Here is a 24,152-nt window from a genome sequence, read left to right as displayed (position 1 = left end):
CTATATAAATAAATTTTTACCAAATTTTCTATAAAAAGACTATAGTAAACAAATTTTGACAAAATTTTCTATAGAAATAAAATTTTGAAAAAAATATCAATAGAAATTTTTGGAAAATTTTTTGTGTAGTAAATAAAATTTTGCAAAATTTTCTAAAGAAATAAAATGCTGCAAAATTTTCTATAGAAAGAAAATTTAGACTACATTTTCTATAAAAATAAAATGTTGACTAAATTTTCTATCGACATAAAATGTTGTATAAATTTTGTATAAAAAAAATCTATAGTAACAAAATTTTGGCACAATTTTCTATGGAAAAAAATTTGAAAAAATTATTAATAGAAATTTTGGCAAATTTTTTGTGTAAATAAAATTTTGCACAATTTTCTATAGAAGCAAAATTTTGGCTAAATTTTCTATAGAAATAAATTTTTGACAAAATTTTCTACATAAAAATATTTTTATACCCACCACCATAGAATGGTGACAGGGGTATAATAAGTTTGTCATGTCGAAGATGAGCTAGATCGGTCCAGGTTTTGATATAGCTCCCATATCAACCGATCGCCCGATTTGGGGTCTTGGGCTTATAAAAACCGTAGTTTTTATCCAATTTGCCAGAAATTGGAAACCTAGAGGTATTCTAGGGCTATAAGGAGGAGTGCTGAAAATGGTGATTATCGGACCATGTTTTAATATAGCTCCCATATAGACAGAACTCCCGATTTTATTTCTTGAGCTTCTAGAATCCGTAGTTTTTATCCAATTTGTCTGAAGTTGGAAATCTAGAGGTATTATAGGACCATTACAAGGCGTGCCGAAGATGGTCACTATCGGACGAAGTTTTGATATAGCCCCCTTTTAGACCGATGTTACGAGTTTACTTCTTGGACTTCTACAATCCGTAGTTTTTATCCAATTTGCCTGAAATTTGAAATCTGGAGGTATTCTAGGACCATTAAGAGGTGTGCCGAATATATTGTGTATCGATCCAGTTTTTGATATAGTCCCCTTATAAACCGGCCCTCCGTTTTGGGGTCTATATTCTAGAACTACAATAGATGTGCTGAATATTGTACGTATCCTTCCATGTTTTTGGCGTAGCCCCATTAGTCCGATTGACCAAAATAGACCCAAAAAATTATTGAAGTTGGTCCGATGGTCAGACCAAATGGAATTTTTCTGCAGAAATAACATTTGGACAAAAATTTCTATAGAAATAAAATTTTAACAAAATTTTCATAGAAATAAAATTTTAACAAATTTTTCATAGAAATAAAATTTTAACAAAATTTTGTATAGAAATAAGCTTCTTAAAAAATTTTGGGATACAATATTATGCAAAAATTTTGTACAAATTTCTGCTAAATATGTAATAGAAATAAAATTTTGGCTAAATTTTTTACAGAAATTAAATTTTGGCTAAATTTTCAATAGAATTAAACTTTGGCTACATTTTCTATAGAAATTAAATTTTGGCTAAAATGAAATCTATTGAAATAAAATTTGGACCAAATTTTCTATAGAAATAAAACATGGACAAAATTTTCGATAGAAATAGAATAAGGTCAACATTTTATATAGAAACTAGCGTCACCCGGCCCGCTTAGCTGCGCCTTCCGAAGCGTATTTGTAGGAACATTTTGCGTGAACTTAGTCAACCAATTCGAAAAGATTTGAATTCTTTCAAACAAATCGGACTACTTGCTTTTTCGTAAAATCGGACTACTTGCATATGTAAAACGGTTCGTCTTAAAAAATGTCGGGGAGAGGGTTTTAATAATTTAATTTTTTTAATAATGTTCTGTATTCAAGTAGTTGGACAATCTTCTATATTTCTTGTGAATTTTAAGTGGTTTGTCAAGGAAAGGTATCCTTCTCCTCAACTATCTGAATATTAAGCACTATATTATAATAACATACAAAGAATTACTGTTTCCCATCCAATAAATAGGAAAAAGCAAAAGTAGTAAAAAATGTTACCACATTAACATTTGCTAAAATGTTGGAAAATGATGCATCCTCTATGTTGGCTCCCAATTTCATGTAAATTTAAGTTCTTTACTAAAAAGAAGTCTGGCAGAAGCTTGTGCAAAAATAATAACCGAGTTCCGAGTTCCCATTTACGGACAACCCTCTACTTTCAATTTAAGAAAAAAAAAAAAAACGGACAAAAGGGAAACCACCTTCGCTCCACTCCCATCTGATATCGGACTATCACGTACCCTATATTAATTTCACAACTACTCAATGGCCCCTATAAATTCTATCGAAGTAAATCGACAAAGTTTATTTCAATTTTCCCCTTCCCCAACCAGATATCGAAAAATCATATACTAATTTAAAAATCATGTATCGAAAAGTGATGTAGCGTATCTTTTGTAAAAGTCCCAGAAAATGTCAAGCAAATTATAAGCCTAAAGGCAAATTATAAGCCGTCCAAATATCACAAAATCAGGTATCAACTATTAATTAATGGTTTCTCTGTATGTAACATACTTAAGAGAAGCGGATGTCTCCCTATGCCCTTTTATTTTTCCCCGACCAAATATTAAAAAATTAAGAACCTGATATAAATTTCATAACCTCACCCATTTTTTCCGTAAAATTTCAGTCGGGGGAGTTTAGTTTTGTTTTCACTGTACTTTAACAAAAAAGTCGGGCAAATGGGTGGTCCTCCTCCCCGACCAAATATCGAAAAATAATGTAGCGGATTTTTGTCTAAATGCCAACCCCAACATTCAATGAAAATTTCAAGCAAATCGCATAATTTTATTCCAAGTTTCAAAAAGTAGGGCAAGGGGGAGGTCCCCCTCCCCGTCCACATATGAAATCATCAGGTACACCATATTAATTCCATAACCTCACCGCATGTTCTCTGTAAATCTCAGATAATTTAGAGAATTTTAGTTTTTTTACTGTACTTTAAAAAAAGTCGAACAAAGGGAGGGTTCCTCTCCGCGACCATATGTCAAAAAATGAGGTACCCTATTTTCAGCACATGAGTGCCCCCCACGATCTCTGAAAGTTTCAAGTAAATCGGTTCAGCCGTTTTCGCGCCAACCCGGAACATACAAATAAACAAACAAACAAACAAACAAACAAACAAATAAACAAACATAATTTGAATTTTATATATATAGATAGATAGATAAAATTTTGAAAAAATTTTATTTCGAAGAAAAATTTTAGAAAAATTGTAACTTTTAAATTATTTTAATTTAAATTAGAAAACTGGTCCCCTGGTACGAATTTTGGAAAAATTTGGTCCAAAATAAAAATTCGTTGTTGCAACGCTGGTAAGGCCTCCATATAGACCGATTTCAGATATTGAGGGTACAGAAGGTGCATTTACCATAAATGTAAATTTGCCAGATATTACTTCTCGTAATCATAAAACAGTTGGTGTACTATAGATTTTAGATTTCAAATCAAGGTATTTTTTCTTAATTTTCTTGCACATTTACAGGATATGTTTATGATTCCTTTAAAACTCAAACAAAAATAGTTCTTATAAATCCGGATTCTGATAGGTAAAATCTTTGCATTTATTTTCGGGATGCGAACTGGTTAAACTGATCTGTCATCAAACCCCCATGAAATTTTCTAAGGAAATTAGTATATTTGATTCATGGTGGTGGGTATTTATGATTTGGCCCGGACGAACATACTGCTGTATATACTTGTTTTATTTTTTATTTTCTATAGAAATAAATGTTGACTTAATTTTCTATAGGAAAAAAATTTTCTATAGTAATAATATTTCGAATAATTTTTTTATAGAAATTAAATTTTGACAAAACATTCCATATAAATACAATAGTGACAAAATTTTCTATAAAAAACAGCTTTGACAATTTTTTCTGTCATATGTGTGTAGGTATATAGCCTTAAAATAAAATTAAAAACAATATATTCGAATTATTTCAAATAAATTGATATGGGGATTAAAATGGATCGATCCAGCCCATTTGCTAGTATAACATTCTAGGAAACATAAAATGATAGCCGTAATTGGAAGTTGATTTTTATTTCCAATCGTGGTGTACATTGATCGAATGCATAACGCATTGGAAACTAATTTGCGTAAAAACTGTTTTAGTTACAAAAATGTGAAGTGTTTTAAAAAATTTGGTTTAGCCGGAGTTGGAGTCGAGCAAAATTTTTACGACTCCGACTCCGACTCCAGCCAAATCTTCAGACTCCGACTCCAAGACTCCGACTCCACAGCCCTGCTTATCACTGATGGCTTCCCAATTCCATATTCAGACTGATGACAAGGGATCTCCTTCCTATAACACACATTACGGTGAAAGCATTCCTAGAAGCTCTTCAGACTCCGACTCCAAGACTCCGACTCCGACTCCACAGCCCTGCTTATCACTGAGGGCTTCCCAATTCCATATTCAGACTGATGACAAGGGATCTCCTTCCTATAACACACATTACGGTGAAAGCATTCCTAGAAGCTTTGAAAAACTCAGAAATCAGAGTCAGCAGCTTTACCACTATAAACATTTTGGTGTTCGGCTGAAACTGGGAATGAACCACGGTTGCCACTCAAGCTAAAAAAATCTACCAAAATTTAGAGAAATTTCTACCAAAAAACTAACAAACAAACAAATCTATAGAAAATTTTGTCAAAATATTATTTCTATAGAAAATTTTGTCAACATTTTATTTCTATAGAAACATATTTTCAAAATTTTATTTCGATAGAAAATTTTGTCAAAATTTAATTTGTATACAAACATTTTGGTGTTCGGTTTTTTTAAAAATTTTATTTCTATAGAAAATTTTGTCAAAATTTAATTTCTATAGAAAGTTTTTTTTCAAAATTTTATTTCGATAGAAAATTTTGTCAAAATTTTATTTCTATAGAAAGTTTTTTTCAAAATTTTATTTCGATAGAAAATTTTGTCAAAATTTTATTTCTATACAAAATTTTGTCAAAATTTAATTTCTATAGAAACAATTTGGTGTTCGTCTTTTTTAAAAATTTTATTTCTTTAGAAGATTTTGTCAAAATTTTATTTTTATAGAAAGTTTTTTTTTTTCAAAATTTTATTTATATAGAAAATGTTGTCAAATGTTATTTCTATAGAAAGTTTTTTTTTTCAAAATTTTATTTCGATAGAAAATTTTGTCAAAAATTTATTTCTATACAAAATTTTGTCAAAATTTTAATTCTATACAAAATTTTGTCAAAATTTAATTTCTATAGAAATATTTTGGTGTTCGGCTTTTTTCAAAATTTTATTTCTTTAGAAGATTTTGTCAAAATTTTATTTTTATAGAAAGTTTTTTTCAAAATTTTATTTATATAGAAAATTTTGTCAAATGTTATTTCTATAGAAAATTTTGTCAAAATTTTATTTCTATAGAAAGTTTTTTTCAAAATTTTATTTCTATAGAAAGTTTTTTTTTCAAAATTTTATTTCGATAGAAAATTTTGTCAAAATTTTATTTCTATACAATATTTTGTCAAAATTTAATATCTATAGAAACATTTTGGTGTTCGGCTTTTTTCAAAATTTTATTTCTTCAGAAGATTTTGTCAAAATTTTATTTTTATAGAAAGTTTTTTTCAAGATTTTATTTATATAGAAAATTTTGTCAAATGTTATTTCTATAGAAAATTTTGTCAAAATTTTATTTCTATACAAAATTTTATTTTTATAGATTATATTGTCAAAATTTTATTTATATTTTGTCAGAATATTATTTCTATAGAAAATTTTATCAAAATTTAATTTCTATAGAAAATTTTATCAAAATTTAATTTCTTTAGAAATTTAATTTTCCAAAGAAAATTTTCCAAATTTATTTTTTTCTTTAGAGAATTCTGCCAAAATTTTATTTCTAAAGAAAATTTTGTGAAAATGTTATTTTTATAGAAAATTTTGCAAAATTTGTTTTTTCTATAGAAAATGTTGTCAAAATTTTATTGCTATTTCAAATTTGTGAAATACCTCTTAGTTGAAGAGGAATATTTTGAAAAATCTACCAAAGCAACGAATATTCTACCAATCTACCAAACAGTACTAAATCTATCATTTTTGGTAGAATTCTACCAACAAAATTGGAAGTTGTTCCACAAAAATTTCTTTTAAGGCCCATCCCAGAATCCCCATCGTGTTTTTCAACTGCCGATATCCTTTTGGACAAGTCCACAAACATTTCTTCTAAAGCGCATCGTGGGAACCCCCAATGATTTTTTTCCACGTCCGATGCAGTCCTTTTGGACAAGTATTAGATAGAACGCAATCAGGCTATTTTAAGTGCAAATTTTGCACAATTAAATTTTGCAAAAAAAAAAAAAAAATATAGAAATCTAATAAAAAATAAAAAATAGAATATTTATAGTAAAAAATAATAATAAAAAAAATAAATTTCATCCCCGATGGGATTTGTACCTGTGCCGTTTTACTTTTTCGCTTCCATGGAAGTTCTTTTGAGAAGGTTTTGCAAATTACGAGAATTTTTAATTTTTGTGTTGATTTTTAATGGAAAAAATATATTTATACGAAAATATATGCAGAAAATAAAAAATAACAAGTAAGCAAAGTCTAAAGTCGGGCGGGGCCGACTATATTATACCCTGCACCACTTTGTAGATCTAATTTTTCGATACCATATCACATCCGTCAAATGTGTTGGGTGATATATGTAAAGGTTTGTCCCAAATACATACATTTAAATATCACTCGATATGGACAGACTTTGATAGACTTTTACAAAATCTATAGACTCAGAATTTAAGTTGGCTAATGCACTAGGGTGGAACACAATTTTAGTAAAAAACAAGTAAGGAAAGTCCAAAGTCGGGCGGGGCCGACTATATTATACCCTGCACCACTTTGTAGATCTAAATTTTCGATACCATATCACATCCGTCAAATGTGTTGGGGGCTATATATAAAGGTTTGTCCCAAATACATACATTTAAATATCACTCGATCTGGACCGAGTTAGATAGACTTCTGCAAAATCTATAGACTCAAAATTTAAGTCGGCTAATGCACTAGGGTGGAACACAATGTTAGTAAAAAAATATGGGAAACATTTAAATCTGAAGCAATTTTAAGGAAACTTTGCAAAAGTTTATTTATGATTTATCGCTCGATATATATGTATTAGAAGTTTAGGAAAATTGGAGTCATTTTTACAACTTTTCGACTAAGCAGTGACGATTTTACAAGGAAATTGTTGGTATTTTGACCATTTTTGTCGAAATCAGAAAAACATTTATATGGGAGCTATATCTAAATCTGAACCGATTTCAACCAAATTTGGCACGTATAGCTACAATGCTAATTCTACTCCCTGTGCAAAATTTCAACTAAATCGGAGTTAAAAATTGGCCTCTGTGGTCATATGAGTGTAAATCGGGCGAAAGCTATATATGGGAGATATATCTAAATCTGAACCGATTTCAACCAAATTTGACACGCATAGCTACAATGCTAATTCTACTCCCTGTGCAAAATTTCAACTAAATCGGAGCAAAAAATTGGCCTCTGTGGTCATATGAGTGTAAATCGGGCGAAAGCTATATATGGGAGATATATCCAAATCTGAACCGATTTCACCCAAATTTGGCACGCATAGTTACAATGCTAATTCTACTCCCTGTGCAAAATTTCAACTAAATGGGAGTTAAAAATTGGCCTCTGTGGTCATATGAGTGTAAATCGGGCGAAAGCTATATATGGGAGATATATCCAAATCTGAACCGATTTCAACCAAATTTGGCACGCATAGTTACAATGCTAATTCTACTCCCTGTTCAAAATTTCAACTCAATCGGAGTTAAAAATTGGCCTCTGTGGGCAAATGAGTGTAAATCGGGCGAAAGCTATATATGGGAGCTATATCTAAATCTGGACCGATTTGGCTGATATTTTGCAAGTTTTTCGAGACCCATAAAATATTCGGATGTACGGAATTTGAGGAAGATCGGTTGACATACACGCCAATTATGACCAGATCGGTGAAAAATATATATGGCAGCTATATCTAAATCTGAACCGATTTTTTCCAAAATCAATAGGGATCGTCTTTGAGCCGAAACAGGACCCTATACCAAATTTTAGGACAATCGGACTAAAACTGCGAGCTGTACTTTGCACACAAAAATACATCAACAGACAGACAGACAGACAGACAGACGGACATCGCTAAATCGACTCAGAATTTAATTCTAAGCCGATCCGTATACTAAAAGGTTGGTCTATGATTACTCCTTCTTGGCGTTACATACAAATGCACAAACTTATTATACCCTGTACCACAGTAGTGGTGAAGGGTATAAAAACGATGCATAACATAAAAAAATAATTTGTTAGAAAAATATTTGATAAAAAAGAATTCTATAAGAATTTTTGGCAAAATTTTATTTTATTTTATTTTATTTTATTTTATTTTATTTCTATAGAAAGTTTTGTCAAAATTTTATTTCTAATTGTTGTTTTTCATTTCAACATTGACTAAACTACAAGTGTAGCTTAACCAACAGAGGAAAAGTATGCTTGTCAAATTTATTTGGGCAAAGCTTTATAGACTGCAAGAATGTTGGGTGGGAAGCTATTTCGGAATTACCATATTCCTCATCAGCATCCTCTACTTGCAGCAAAACTATCAACCAATTATAAACAGTTTGTCAAAATGTTATTTCTATAGAAAATGTTGTCAAAATTTTATTTCTAATGAAAATTTTGTTAGAATTTTATTTCTATAGAAAATTTTGTCAAAATTTTATTTCTATAGAACATTTTAACAAAATTGTATTAATATAGAAAATTTTATCAAAATTTTATTAATATAGAAAATTTTGTGAAAATTTGATTAATATAGAAAATTTTGTCAAAATTTTGTATCTAAAGCAATAATTTTGCCACATTTTTATTTCTATAGAATTTTTTTTTTCAAAATTTAATTTCTATAGAAAATTTTCTTAAAATTTTATTTCTATAGGAATTTTTTTCAAAATTTTATTTCTATAGATAATTTAGTCAACATGTTATTAATATAGAAAATTTTGTCAAAATTTTATATCAAAAGCAATAATTTTGCTACATTTTGATTTCAATAGAAAATTTTTTCAAAATTATATTTTTATAAAATATTTTCTCAAAATTTTATTTCTATAGAAAATTTAGTCAATATTTTATTTCTATAGAAAATTTAGTAAAAATTTTATTTCTATAGATAATTTTGTCCAAGTTTTATTTCTATAGAAAATGTTATCAAAATTTTATATCTATAGAAAATTTTGTCAAATTTTTATTTCTATTATTTCTATTAATTTATTAACAAAATTTTGTTAAAAATTTTATTTTAATGGAAAAGTTTGTAAAAATGTTATTTTTGTTTCTATAGAATATTTGGTCAAAATAAAATTTCTATAAAAAATGTTGTATAATTTTTTGTCACAATTTTAATTATGTATATACGAAATTTTATCAACATTTTAATTCTATAGAAAATTTTGTTAAAATTTCATTTTTATAGAAAATTGTAAAAAAATTTCATTTCTATAGAAAATTTTGTCAAAGTATTATTTCTATACAAAATTGTCTCAAAATTTTATTTCTATAGAAAATTTTCTCAAAATTTTATTTCTAGAGAAAATTTTCTCAACATTTTATTTCTTTAGATAATTTGATTTTATTGTAGGTCATTGTTTGTATAGAAAATTTTGTCAAAATTTTATTTCTATAGAAAATCTTGTCAATATTTTAGTGCTATTACAAATTCTTATTTGGAGAGGAATCTTTTGCAAAATCTACCAAAACATCGAATATTTTTCCAGTCTACCAAACAGTAAAAAATCTACCATTTTTGGTAGAATTCTAACAACTGTGGCAACCGTTGAACGAACCCTTGGTCCCATTGTATGCAAGGCGAACATGTTAGCCATTGCAACACATAACATTCACATTCAAGTTTATTATTTTGAAGATTTTATTCATGACTCTCGTGAGTCATGACAATTTCGTTTCACTCTCTCACCTCTAACAAGAATACTCCTACTCATGCACACACTTACATGAACACACATGAAGACCCAATAAAAACGAACAACTTTTGGATAAACTTAGTAGAGAATATCCGCGATCTAAGAATGGAATATGGGTTAACAGTTAATGAATGAAGTAGAAGAAGAAGAAGAAAACTTTGCATATTCTTATGTGTAATGGGCATGAGTGTTATATTTTTACACTCTCTTCGAATACACACCCACATAAATTCTCATACAGACAATTCTGGCATGCACTTGTACCAGTTATCGCCCCAAGAACAATAAAAAAACCAACAACAATGAGACAAAGAGCCTGAAAAATCTTAGCCTCGATGCTTTGAATGTTTGTTTTGCTCTGGTAAACATCACAACTAAGCAGTGGTGTATTAATACTCGTATTGTACATAAATGTAAATAAATGCAAGGATGTTGTAAAATTTTTTTTAAAGACCATACTAAGACTTTGTGACTTTAGCAGGAAACGGAGTTTAGAATCTTTTGAAGTGTTTTTAAATACTTTTTTTTTACCCGGTAGGTTTAGCAAACTATGATTTAATCATGATATGACACTGTGTGATATTTTTAGCAGATTGCATTTGGCACAAGAAATTTCATTATACCCACCACCATAGAATGGTGATGGGAGTATAATAAGTTTGCCATTCCGTTTCTAACACATCGAAATATCGATTTCCGACTATACATAGTATATATATTCTTGATCAGGGAGAAATTCTAAGACTATATAAGCATGTCCGCCTATCCGTCTGTCTGTTGTAATCACGCCACAGCTTTCAATAATGGAGATATCGTCCTGCAATTTGGCAAAGATTCGTTTTTTGTTTGTAGGCAGCTCAATTTCGAAGATGGGCTATATCGGTCCAGGTTTTGATATAGCCCCCCATATAAACCGACCCCCCCCCCATTTGGGGTCTTGGGTTTCTAGAAACCGTATTTTATTTTGCCTGAAATTTGAAATCCAGACGTATTTCATGACCACAAATAGGTGTGTTGAAAATGTGGTATATCAGTCCATGTTTTGGTATAGCCTCCATATAGACCGATCTCCCGATTTTACTCCTTGGGCTTATAGAAAGCGTATTTTCAATCCGATTTTCTTGAAATTATAAATCTAAAGGTATGTTAGGACCACAAACAGGTGTGCCGAATATGGTGTGTATCGGTCTATGGTTTGCTATAGCCCCCATATAGAAACCGAAGTTTTTATTCAATTTGCTTGAAATTTGAAATCTAGAGGTTTTTCAGGACCATAAATAGGCGTTCCGAATAAATTGTGTATCGATCTAGATTTTGATATATACCCCTTATAAACCCGCCCTCCGATTTGGGGTCTAAATTCTGTAGGTTTTTCAGAAACACAACTAGATGTGCTGATTTTTTGTATCGGTGCATATTTTTAGCATAGCACCCATATAAGACTGATTTCCCGATTTAACTCCTTGGGCTTATATAAATCGTAGTTTTTATCCGATTTGCTTGAAATTGTAACGGATTTAGTTTTTATTGGTCCATTTGGTAATGCCTCTATACGAGTATAGAGCGATTTCACTTCTTGAGGGTATAGTAGGCACACTGATGGTGAAAGCTGCTTGAAATTGAAAATAAAATTTCCAAAGCTATAGATTTTAGATTTCTAATTAACGCGTTATTTAATCATTTCTATATACTTATTATCGTTCTATACATTATCAAGTAATCCAATATATAAAGGGTGATTTGTTAAGAGCTTGATAACTTTTTAAAAAAAAAAAACGCATAAAATTTGCAAAATCTCATCGGTTCTTTATTTGAAACGTTAGATTGGTCCATGACATTTACTTTTTGAAGATAATTTCATTTAAATGTTGACCGCGGCTGCGTCTTAGATGGTCCATTCGGAAAGTCCAATTTTGGGCAACTTTTTCGAGCATTGTCTATTCCAGCTTGTCTTCCAAAGCTGGAATAGTTGCTGGCTTATTTCTGTAGACTTTAGACTTGACGTAGCCCCACAAAAAATAGTCTAAAGGCGTCAAATCGCATGATCTTGGTGGCCAACTTACCGGTCCATTTCTTGAGATGAATTGTTCTCCGAAGTTTTCCCTCAAAATGGCCATAGAATCGCGAGCTGTGTGGCATGTAGCGCCATCTTGTTGAAACCACATGTCAACCAAGTTCAGTTCTTCCATTTTTGGCAACAAAAAGTTTGTTAGCATCGAACGATAGCGATCGCCATTCACCGTAACGTTGCGTCCAACAGCATCTTTGAAAAAATACGGTCCAATGATTCCACCAGCGTACAAACCACACCAAACAGTGCATTTTTCGGGATGCATGGGCAGTTCTTGAACGGCTTCTGGTTGCTCTTCACTCCAAATGCGGCAATTTTGCTTATTTACGTAGCCATTCAACCAGAAATGAGCCTCATCGCTGAACAAAATTTGTCGATAAAAAAGCGGATTTTCTGTCAACTTTTCTAGGGCCCATTCACTGAAAATTCGACGTTGTGGCAGATCGTAAGTCTATTCATGATGAAATGTCAAAGCATACTGAGCATCTTTCTCTTTGACACCATGTCTGAAATCCCACGTGATCTGTCAAATACTAATGCATGAAAATCCTAACCTCAAAAGAATCACCCTTTATTATCAAGTAACACGCTACGACGAAGAGTTTTCAAAAGTAACTGTTATATTTGATTCATGGTGGTGCACGCACAGAAAAAACTTGATTGGACATGATCACAGCATCCATTTAATGCTTATATAGAGCATGTAATTGGCGCGAAAACCATGTATTTTATCCTTGTGAAAATAATTTTCTAGCCGAGAAAAATGTATGCTGGCAATAAGCATTTAAGTGGTTCTCAAATGCCGCAAACTGTTCTATCATTTAAATGATCAAAAATTGAGACCATTACATGGTCGTGAAAATCATGTACCTTACCATTACATTTTTTGCACTTTTGTGAAAGGAAAAAAGTTTTTTCTAGATTTAAATTTTGTCCAAATTTTATTTCTATAAAAAATTTTGTAAAAATTTTATTTCTATAAAAAATGTTGTCAAAATTTTATTTCTATAAAAAATTTTGGCAAAATTTTATTTCTATAAAAAATTTTGGCAAAATTTTATTTCTATTGAAAATTTGCCAAAAAAAAACAGGGTATTATAAGTTAGTGCATATGTTTGTAACACCCAGAAGGAGACGAGATAGACACATGGTGTCTTTGGCAATAATGCTCAGGGTGGGTCCCTGAGTCGATATAACCATGTCCGTCTGTCCGTCCGTCTGTCTGCGAACACATTTTTGTGATCAAAGTCTAGGTCGCAAATTATGTCCAATCGCCTTCAAATTTGGCACATGTTCTTAATTTTGGTCAGAATAGAACTCTATTGATTTTGGAAGAAATAGGTTCAGATTTAGATATAGCTTCCATATATATCTTTCGCCCGATATGCACTTATATGGACCCAGCAGCCAGAGTTTTATACCGATTTGCTTGAAATTTTGTACAAACATAACACTTAGTCGTATAGTCAAGTGTGCAAAATTTGATTGAAATCGGTGCAGATTTAGATATAGCTCCCATATATATCTTTCGCCCGATATGGACTTATATGGCCCCAGAAGCCAGATTTTTGGCCGAATTTGGTTGAAATTTTGCATTAGGAGTACAATTAGTAGTATAGTCAAGGGTGCAAAATTTGATTGAAATCGTTTCAGATTTAGATATAGTTCCCATATATATTTTTCGCCCGATATGGACTAATATGGTCCAAAAAGCCAGAGTTTTTGCCCAATTTGGTTGAAATTTTGCACAGGGAGTAGATTTAGCATTGTAGCTATGCGTGCCAAATTGGGTTAAAATCGATTCAGATTTAGATATAGCTCCCATATATATCTTTCGCCCGATATGCACTTATATGGATTCAGAAGCCAGAGTTTTATCCCGATTAGCTTGAAATTTTGCACAAGGAGTAAAATTGGTAGTATAGTCATGTGTGATAAATTTGATTGAAATCGGTTAAGATTTAGATATAGCTTCCATATATATTTTTCGCCCGATATGGACTTATATGGCCCAGAAGCCAGAGTTTTGGCCCAATTTGAAATTTTGCACTAGGAGTACAATTAGTAATATTGCCATGTGTGCCAAATTTGATTGAAATCGGTTCAGATTTCTCATATATTCCCATATATATGTTTTTCTGATTTTGACAAAAATGGTCAAAATACCAACATTTTCCTTGTAAAATCATCAATGCTTATTCGAAAAGTTGTAAAAATTACTCTAATTTTCCTAAACTTCTAATACATATATATCGAGCGATAAATCATAAATAAACTTTTGCGAAGTTTCCTTAAAATTGCTTCAGATTTAAATGTTTCCCATATTTTTATACCCACCACCATAGAATGGTAACGGGGGTATAATAAGTTTGTCATTCCGTTTGTAACACATCGAAATATCGATTTCCGACTATATAAAGTATATATATTCTTTATCAGGGAGAAATTCTAAGACGATATAACGATGTCCGTCTGTCCGTCTGTCTGTCTGTCTGCCTGTTGTAATCACGCTACAGTCTTCAATAATGAAGCAATCGTGCTGAAATTTTGCACAAACTCGTCCTTTGTCTGCAGGCAGGTCAAGTTCGAAGATGGACTATATCGGTCTAGGTTTTGATATAGTCCCCATATAAACCGACCTCCCGATTTGGTGTCTTGGACTTATAGAAATCGTAGTTTTTATCCAATTTGCTTGAAATTTGAAATCTAGAGGTATTTTATGACTGTAAAGAGGTGTGCCAAAAACGGTGAGTATCGGTCCATGTTTTGGTATAGCCCCCATATAGACCGATCTCCCGATTTTACTTCTTGGGCTTATAGAAACCGCAGTTTTTATTCAATTTACCTGAAATTGGAAATCTAGAGGTATTGTAGGACCACAAATACGTGTGCCAAAAATTGTGAGTATCGGTCCATGTTTTGGTATGGTCCCCATATAATACGACCTCCCGATTTGGGGTCTTAGGCTTATAGAAACCGTAGTTTTTATCCAATTTGTCTGAAATTGTAAATCTAGAGGTATTTTAGGACCATAAAGAGGTGTGCCGAAAATGGTGAGTATCGGTCCGTATTTTGGTATAGCCCCCATATAGACCGATTTCCCGATTTTACTTCTTGGGCTTCTAGAATCCGAAGTTCTTATCCTGTTTGCCTGAAATCTAGAGGTATTTTCGGGTCATAAAGAGGTGTGCCGAAAATGGTGAGTATCGGTCCATATTTTGGTATAGCCCCCATATAGACCGATTTCCCGATTTTACTTCTTGGGCTTCTAGAATCCGAAGTTCTTATCCTATTTGCCTGAAATTGGAAATCTAGAGGTATTTGCGGGTCATAAAGAGGTGTGCCGAAAACGGTGAGTATCGGTCCATATTTTAGTATAGCCCCCATAAGAACGATCTCCTGATTTAACTCCTTGGGTTTCTAGAAACCGAAGTTTTTATCTGATTTACCTGAAATTGTAAATATTCTGGTATTTTAGGCTCACAAAAACGTGTATCGGATTAAGTTTTTACCGGTCCATTTGGTAATGCCTCCATATAGACCGTCTTCACTCCTTGAGGGTGTAGAAGGCGCACTGATCATGAAAATTGCTTGAAACTCAATGTAAAATTTCCAGATTTTACTTCCACAGATTTAAGATTTCAAATCAAGACGTTATTTTATAATTTTCTTGCACACTTACAAGAGATGTTAATGATTCCTCTAAAACCCAAACAAAAATGGTTCTTATAAATCCAGAATCTGATATTATAGTCCTCATAGGTGAAATCTTTAAATTTATCTTCGGGAAATGTCCTCAAGTCCTCAAGCCCTCCTGAAATTTCAAAGGCCCGGCCGAACTTAGTGCTGTATGTACTTGTTTTTACTATCATTGTGTTCCACCCTAGTGCATTAGCCGACTTAAATTTTGATTCTATAGATTTTGTAAAAGTCTATCAAATTCTGTCCAAATCGAGTGATATTTAAATGTATGTATTTGGGACAAACCTTTATATATAGCACCCAACACATTTGACGGATGTGATATGGTATTGAAAAATTGGATCTACAAAGTGGTGCAGGGTATAATATAGTCGGCCCCGCCCGACTTTAGACTTTTCTTACTAGTTTTACAATAAAAATAATTTAAAATTTACGTTAGTTTAACTATGTATTTTGTACCGTGTAGAAATATATTTCTTTCCATATTGAATAATCGTTAATTCCAAATTAATAAATCAAAATAAAACAAGTATATACGGCCGTAAGTTCGGCTAGGCCGAATCTTATGTACCCTCCACCATGGATTGCGTAGAAACTTCTACGAAAGACTGTCATCCACAATCGAATTAATTGGGTTGTGGTATCTTAAAACTTCTTAACATCGTTTTCTAAATTGTGAGTTAGTCCATACGTGGTATATATTAGACCAAAAAGGTATGTATAGGTAAGTCTACAAATAATTACGAATCGATATGGACTTTTGCACGGTACGTAGAGAGCCAGGATTGAAATTATGAACTTGATATAGACCAATTTTTGTGTGATTGGGGATCTATTTATCTGGGGGCTATATATAACTATAGACCGATATGGACCTATTTAGGCATGATTGTTAACGGCCATATAGTAGCACGATGTACCAAATTTCAACTAACTCGGATGAAATTTGCTCCTCCAAGTGGCTCGGTATCGGTTTATATGGGGGCTATATATGATTATGGACTGATATGGACCACTTTCATGGTTGTTAAATATCATGTACTAACATCACGTACCAAATTTCAACCGAATCGGATGAATTTTGCTCTTCCAAGGGGCTCCGGAGGTCAAATCTAGGGATCGGTTTATATGGGGGCTATATATAATTATGGGCCGATGTGGTCCAATTTTCGCATGGTTGTTAGAGACCATATATTAACAACATGTACCAAATTTCAGCCGGATCGGATGAAATTTGTTTCTCTTAGAGGCTCCGCCAGCCAAATCTGGGGATCGGTTTATATGGGGGCTATATATAATTATGGACCGATGTGGACCAATTTTTGCACGGTTGTTAGAGACCATATACCAACACCATGTACCAAATTTCAGCCGGATCTGATAAGATTTGCTTCTCTCTGAGGCTCCGCAAGCCAAATCTGGGGATCGGTTTATATAAGGGCTATATATAATTATGGACCGATGTGGACCAATTTTTGCATGGTTGTTAGAGACCATATACCAACATCATGTACCAAATTTCAGCCGGATCTGATGAAATTTGGTTCTCTTAGAGGATCGGCAAGCCAAATTTGGGGGTCCGTTTATATGGGGGCTATACGTAAAAGTGGACCGATATGGCCCATTTGCAATACCATCCGACCTACATCAATAACAACTACTTGTGCCAAGTTTCAAGTCGATAGCTTTTTTCGTTCGGAAGTTAGCGTGATTTCAACAGACGGACGGACGGACGGAGATGCTCAGATCGACTCAGAATTTCACCACGACCCAGAATATATACACTTTATGGAGTCTTAGAGCAATATTTCGATGTGTTACAAACGGAATGACAAAGTTAATATAGCCCCATCCTATGGTGGAGGGTATAAAAATCTATTTTTACTAGTTTATTTTGTCAACTTCAATTGATTTTTGTTTTAATAATTTTTGTAAAAATTTTATTTCTATAGAAAATTTTCGCAAAATTTTATTTCTACAGAAAACTTTATTATAATTTTAATTTTTTAGAAAATCTTGTCAAAATTTTATATCTGTAGAAATTTTTTTTCAATTTTTTTTCTATAGAGAATTTTGTCAAAATTTATTTGCTATAGAAAGTATTGTCAAAATTTTAATTCTTTTGAAAATTTTGTCAAAACTTTATTTCTATAGAAAATTTTATCATTATTTTATTTCTATAGAAAATTTTATCATAATTTTATTTCTATAGAAAATTTTCGGAAAATTTTATTTCTACAGAAAAATTTATTTCTATAAAAAATTTTGTCAAATTCTGTTCTGTAGAAAATTTTAGCAAAATTTTATTTCTATTGAAAAATTTGTCAAAATTTTATTTCTATAGAAAATTGTGTCAAAATTTTATTTTTATTTGTCAAAATTTTATTTCTATAGAAAATGTTCGCAAAATTTTATTTCTACAGAAAACTTTATCATAATTTTATTTTTATAGAAAATCTTGTCAAAATTTTATTTCTGTAGAAAATTTTTTCAATTTTTTTTTTCTATAGAGAATTTTGTCAAAATTGTATTGCTATAAAAAATTTTGTCAAAGTTTTAATTCTTTTGGAAATTTTGTCAAAACTTTATTTCTATAGAAAACTTTGTCAAAATTTTATTGTTACAGAAAATTTTATCATTATTTTATTTCTATAGAAAATTTTATCATAATTTTATTTCTATAGAAAATTTTATCATAATTTTATTTCTATAGAAAATTTTCGCAAAATTTTATTTCTTTAAAAAATTTCTACAGAAAACTTTATTATAATTTTAATTTTTTGGAAAATCTTGTCAAAATTTTATATCTGTATAAAATTTTTTTTCAATTTTTTTTCTATAGAGAATTTTGTCAAAATTTTATTGCTATAGAAAGTATTGTCAAAATTTTAAATCTTTTGAAAATTTTGTCAAAACTTTATTTCTATAGAAAATTTTGTCAAAATTTTAGTGCTATAGAAAATTTTATCATTATTTTATTTCTATAGAAAATTTTATCATAATTTTAATTCTATAGAAAATTTTCGCAAAATTTTATTTCTACAGAAAAATTTATTTCTATAAAAAATTTTTTCAAATTCTGTTCTGTAGAAAATTTTTGCAAAATTTTATTTCTATTGAAAAATTTGTCAAAATTTTATTTCTATAGAAAATTGTGTCAAAATTTTATTTTTATTTGTCAAAATTTTATTTCTATAGAAAATTTTCGCAAAATTTTATTTCTACAGAAAACTTTATCATAATTTTATTTTTATAGAAAATCTTGTCAAAATTTTATTTCTGTAGATAATTTTTTTAATTTTTTTTTCTATAGAGAATTTTGTCAAAATTGTATTGCTATAAAAAATTTTGTCAAAGTTTTAATTCTTTTGAAAATTTTGTCAAAACTTTATTTCTATAGAAAATTTTGTCAAAATTTTATTGTTACAGAAAATTTTATCATTATTTTATTTCTATAGAAAATTTTATCATAATTTTATTTCTATAGAAAATTTTATCATCATTTTATTTCTATAGAAAATTTTATCATAATTTGATTTCTATAGAAAATTTTCGCAAAATTTTATTTCTATAAAAAATTTTGTCAAATTCTCTTCTGTAGAAAATTTTTGCAAAATTTTATTTCTATTGAAAAATTTGTCAAAATGTTATTTCTATAGAAAATTTTGTCAAAATTTTATTTCTATAGAAAATTTTCGCAAAATTTTATTTCTACAGAAAACTTTATCATAATTTTATTTTTATAGAAAATTTTGTCAAAAATTTATTTCTGTAGAAAATTTTTTCAATTTTTTTTCTATAGAAAATTTTGTCAAAATTTTATTGCTATAGAAAATTTTGTCAAAATTTTAATTCTTTTGAAAATTTTTTCAATTTTTTTCTATAGAGAATTTTGTCAAAATTGTATTGCTATAAAAAATTTTGTCAAAGTTTTAATTCTTTTGAAAATTTTGTCAAAACTTTATTTCTATAGAAATTTTTGTCAACATTTTATTGCTATAGAAAATTTTATCATTATTTTATTTCTATAGAAAATTTTATCATAATTTTATTTCTATAGAAAATTTTATCATAATTTTATTTCTATAGAAAATTTTCGCAAAATTTTATTTCTACAGAAAAATTTATTTCTATAAAAAATTTTGTCAAATTCTGTTCTGTAGAAAATTTTAGCAAAATTTTATTTCTATAAAAAATTATTTTTATTGAAAATGTTGTCAAAATGTTAATTGTATTGAGATTTTTTTCAAAAATTTTATCACAATTCCATTTCTATAGAAAATTTTATTTTGTAGGTCAACAACTTCAATTGATTTGTTTTTTTAATTTTTGTAACTACCAAATAGTTGTTAACTTCTGTAGTTGTGATAAGATTTCATGACATTTTCCCATTCCCATCATAGTGGTATGGTATGGGCTTAATCAATTTTTTTGTAAACACTAATCTTCTTATGGCAACTATCACTACAATGTTATCGTACTGATTTAGATGCATTTAATCAAATGTTTACCAAACAAAAAAAAATTGTTGTAGCTATTTTTATCATCGTATTCTTCTAACTGCTGTTTAACAATTTCTACAATTATCATAAAACAATTAGAAGACCAAACTGAGCCGCATATAAAATTCTTATCTGATCAGAATATCTCAATGGTGTTGTGGAACAGTGAGCAGCAGTTCTGGTTCAACATCATTACGATTCCTTCGATCCAGTTGTCGTTGATCGTTGCGAGGTAACAAGTCCACCTTTTCTTTGGTTCGTTGTGAAAATTCTATATTTCGTTGTATCGAATTAGATACAGAAAAAAATACAACACAAAATAGGACATAAATAAATTAACACGATAATCACACACAATGGAAAAAATTGTAATGGAAAAAAATTATGAGTGAAGTGAATATAACCGATGTTTGAAATAAACTAAAAAATATGTGAATATTATTTTAACACAAAATTGTTATCAACTAAAAAAAGAAATTAAACTAACAAAAACACCTAACAACATTTTGGTGGAAAAAAATATAATACTCGAAGGTAATACTCGAAAATATGCCCACAAATTAGAAATGTGGTTTGGACAATCAATCAAAAAAAATATTTTTTTAAATATTGACAACAAAAAATTAATCTGAGTAAACAAATAAAAAGAATGAGTATTAAAGATAAGTGACAAGTGCAGTGCCCAAAAAAAAAAAAAAAAACAAATTATTGAATTTCGAAGTTTACAATGTTTGCAAACGCATAGAAAAAACAAGTACATACAGCAGTAAGTTCGGCCGGGCCGAATCTTAAATACCCACCACCATGAACCAAATATTAGGGGTTCCTTTGAAATTTCAGGAGGGCTTGAGGACTTGAGGACACTTCCCGAAGATAAATTTAAAGATTTCACCTATGAGGACTATATCAGATTCTGGATTTATAAGAACCATTTTTGTTTGAGTTTTAGAGGAATCATTAACATCTCTTGTAAGTGTGCAAGAAAATTAACGTTTTTATACCCTCCACCATAGGATGGGGGTATATTAACTTTGTCATTCCGTTTGTAACACATCGAAATATTGCTCTAAGACCCCATAAAGTATATATATTCTGGGTCGTGGTGAAATTCTGAGTCGATCTAAGCATGTCCGTCCGTCTGTCCGTCCGTCCGTCTGTGGAAATCACGCTAACTTCCGAACGAAACAAGCTATCGACTTGAAACTTGGCACAAGTAGTTGTTATTCATGTAGGTATTGAAAATGGGCCATATCGGACCACGTTTACGTATAGCCCCCATATAAACCGATCCCCAAATTTGGCTTGGGGAGCCTCCCGGAGCAGCAAAATTCATCCGATCCGGTTGAAATTTGGTACGTGGTCTTAGTATACGGTCTCTAACAACCATGCAAAAATTGGTCCATATCGGTCCATAATTATATATAGCCCCCATATAAACCGATACCCAGATTTGACCTCCGGAGCCTCTTGGAGGGGCAAACATCATCCGATCCGATTGATATTTGGTACCTGATGTTAGTATATGGTCTCTAACAACCATGCAAAAATTGGTCCATATCGGTCCATAATTATATATAGCCCCCATATAAACCGATCCCCAGATTTGACCTCCGGAGACTTTTGGAGGGGCAAAATTCATCCGATCCGGTTGAAATTTGGTACCTGAAGTTAGTATATGGCCTCTAACAACCATGCAAAAATTGGTCCATATCGGTCCATAATTATATATAGCTCCCATATAAACCGATCCCCAGATTTGACCACCGGAGCCTCTTGGAGGAGCAAAATTCATCCGATCCGGTTGAAATTTAGTACGTGGTCTTAGAATACGGTTTTTAACAACCATGCAAAAATTGGTCCATATCGGTCCATAATTATATATAGCCCCCATATAAACCGATCCCCAGATTTGAACTCCGGAGCCTCTTGGAAGAGCAAAATTCATCCGATCCAGTTGAAATTTGGTACATGGTGTTAATATATGGTCTCTAACAACCATGCAAAAATTGGTCCATATCGGTCCATAATTATATATAGTTCCCATATAAACCGTCCCCAGATTTGACGTCCGGAACCTCTTGGAGGAACAAAAGTCATCCGATACGGTTGAAATTTGGTACATTTTGTCAATATATGGCCTCTAACAGCCATGTAAAAATTGGTCCATATCGGTCTTTAGTTATATATAGCCGATGACTTATTACACAACTTTATTTCCATAGAAAATTTTGTCAAATTTTATTACTATAGAAAGTTTTGTCAAAATTTCATTTCTATAGAAAGTTTTGTCAAAAGTTTATTTCTATACAAATGTTTGTCAAAATTTTATTTCCATAGAAAATTTTGTCAAAATTTTATTTCTATAGAAAATTTTGTAATCTACCTAAACTTTATTTCCATAGAAAATTTTGTCAAATTTTATTACTATAGAAAGTTTTGTTAAAATTTCATTTCTATAGAAAGTTTTGTCAAAAGTTTATTTCTATAGAAATGTTTGTCAAAATTTTATTTCTATAGAAAATTTTGTAAAAAAATTATTTCTGTAGAAAATTTTGTCAACATTTTATTTCTATACAAAATTTTGTCAAAATTTTATTTCTATACAATATTTTGTCAACATTTTATTTCTATAGAAATTTTTGTCAAAATTGTATTGCTATAGAAAATTTTGTCAACATTTTACTTCCATAGAAAATTTTGTCAACATTTTATTTCTATAGAAAATTTTGTCAAATTTTTATTTCTATAGAAAATTTTGTCAAAATTTTATTTCTATAGAAAATTTTGTCAAGGTTTCATTTCTATAGAAAATTTTGTCAAAATTTTATTTCTATAGAAAATTTTGTCAAACTAGATTATATACGTATTTAATCGGCCTTTTTTTGTTTAATAAAGGGTGATTTGTTAAGAGCTTGATAACTTTTTTTTAAAAAAAAAACGCATAAAATTTGCAAAATCTCATCGGTTCTTTATTTGAAACGTTAGATTGGTCCATGACATTTACTTTTTGAAGATAATTTCATTTAAATGTTGACCGCGGCTGCGTCTTAGGTGGTCCATTCGGAAAGTCCAATTTTGGGCAACTTTTTCGAGCATTTCGGCCGGAATAGCCCGAATTTCTTCGGAAATGTTGTCTTCCAAAGCTGGAATAGTTGCTGGCTTATTTCTGTAGACTTTAGACTTGACGTAGCCCCACAAAAAATAGTCTAAAGGCGTCAAATCGCATGATCTTGGTGACCAACTTACCGGTCCATTTCTTGAGATGAATTGTTCTCCAAAGTTTTCCCTCAAAATGGCCATAGAATCGCGAGCTGTGTGGCATGTAGCGCCATCTTGTTGAAACCACATGTCAACCAAGTTCAGTTCTTCCATTTTTGGCAACAAAAAGTTTGTTAGCATCGAACGATAGCGATCGCCATTCACCGTAACGTTGCGTCCAACAGCATCTTTGAAAAAATACGGTCCAATGATTCCACCAGCGTACAAACCACACCAAACAGTGCATTTTTCGGGATGCATGGGCAGTTCTTGAACGGCTTCTGGTTGCTCTTCACTCCAAATGCGGCAATTTTGCTTATTTACGTAGCCATTCAACCAGAAATGAGCCTCATCGCTGAACAAAATTTGTCGATAAAAAAGCGGATTTTCTGCCAACTTTTCTAGGGCCCATTCACTGAAAATTCGACGTTGTGGCAGATCGTAAGTCTATTCATGATGAAATGTCAAAGCATACTGAGCATCTTTCTCTTTGACACCATGTCTGAAATCCCACGTGATCTGTCAAATACTAATGCATGAAAATCCTAACCTCAAAAGAATCACCCTTTATATACCCCGTATGGGCTAACTTACAATT

At 30.7% G+C, this 24,152-nt stretch overlaps 1 protein-coding gene across 3 annotated transcripts in view; it reads left to right on the top strand.

The window, feature by feature from the left end:
* The window catches only part of LOC142219677 (carcinine transporter-like), a 105,078-nt gene that overhangs the window by 5,875 nt on the left and 75,051 nt on the right, over positions 1-24,152 (top strand). The window contains exon 1 of one of the 3 annotated variants that reach the window (XM_075288567.1): positions 20,433-20,528. The exons of 1 other annotated variant lie outside the window; for it this stretch is intronic. The gene's annotated coding sequence lies outside the window, so the exon portion shown is untranslated. Of the gene's footprint in view, positions 1-20,432; positions 20,831-24,152 lie in introns of those variants that run through there. One more of the 3 variants, XM_075288559.1, reaches the window with a different exon arrangement.

The sequence above is a fragment of the Haematobia irritans genome, chromosome 1, assembly GCF_050003625.1.
Source record: "Haematobia irritans isolate KBUSLIRL chromosome 1, ASM5000362v1, whole genome shotgun sequence".
Lineage (NCBI taxonomy): Eukaryota > Metazoa > Arthropoda > Insecta > Diptera > Muscidae > Haematobia > Haematobia irritans.
This window is presented reverse-complemented; position numbering and strand designations above follow the sequence as displayed.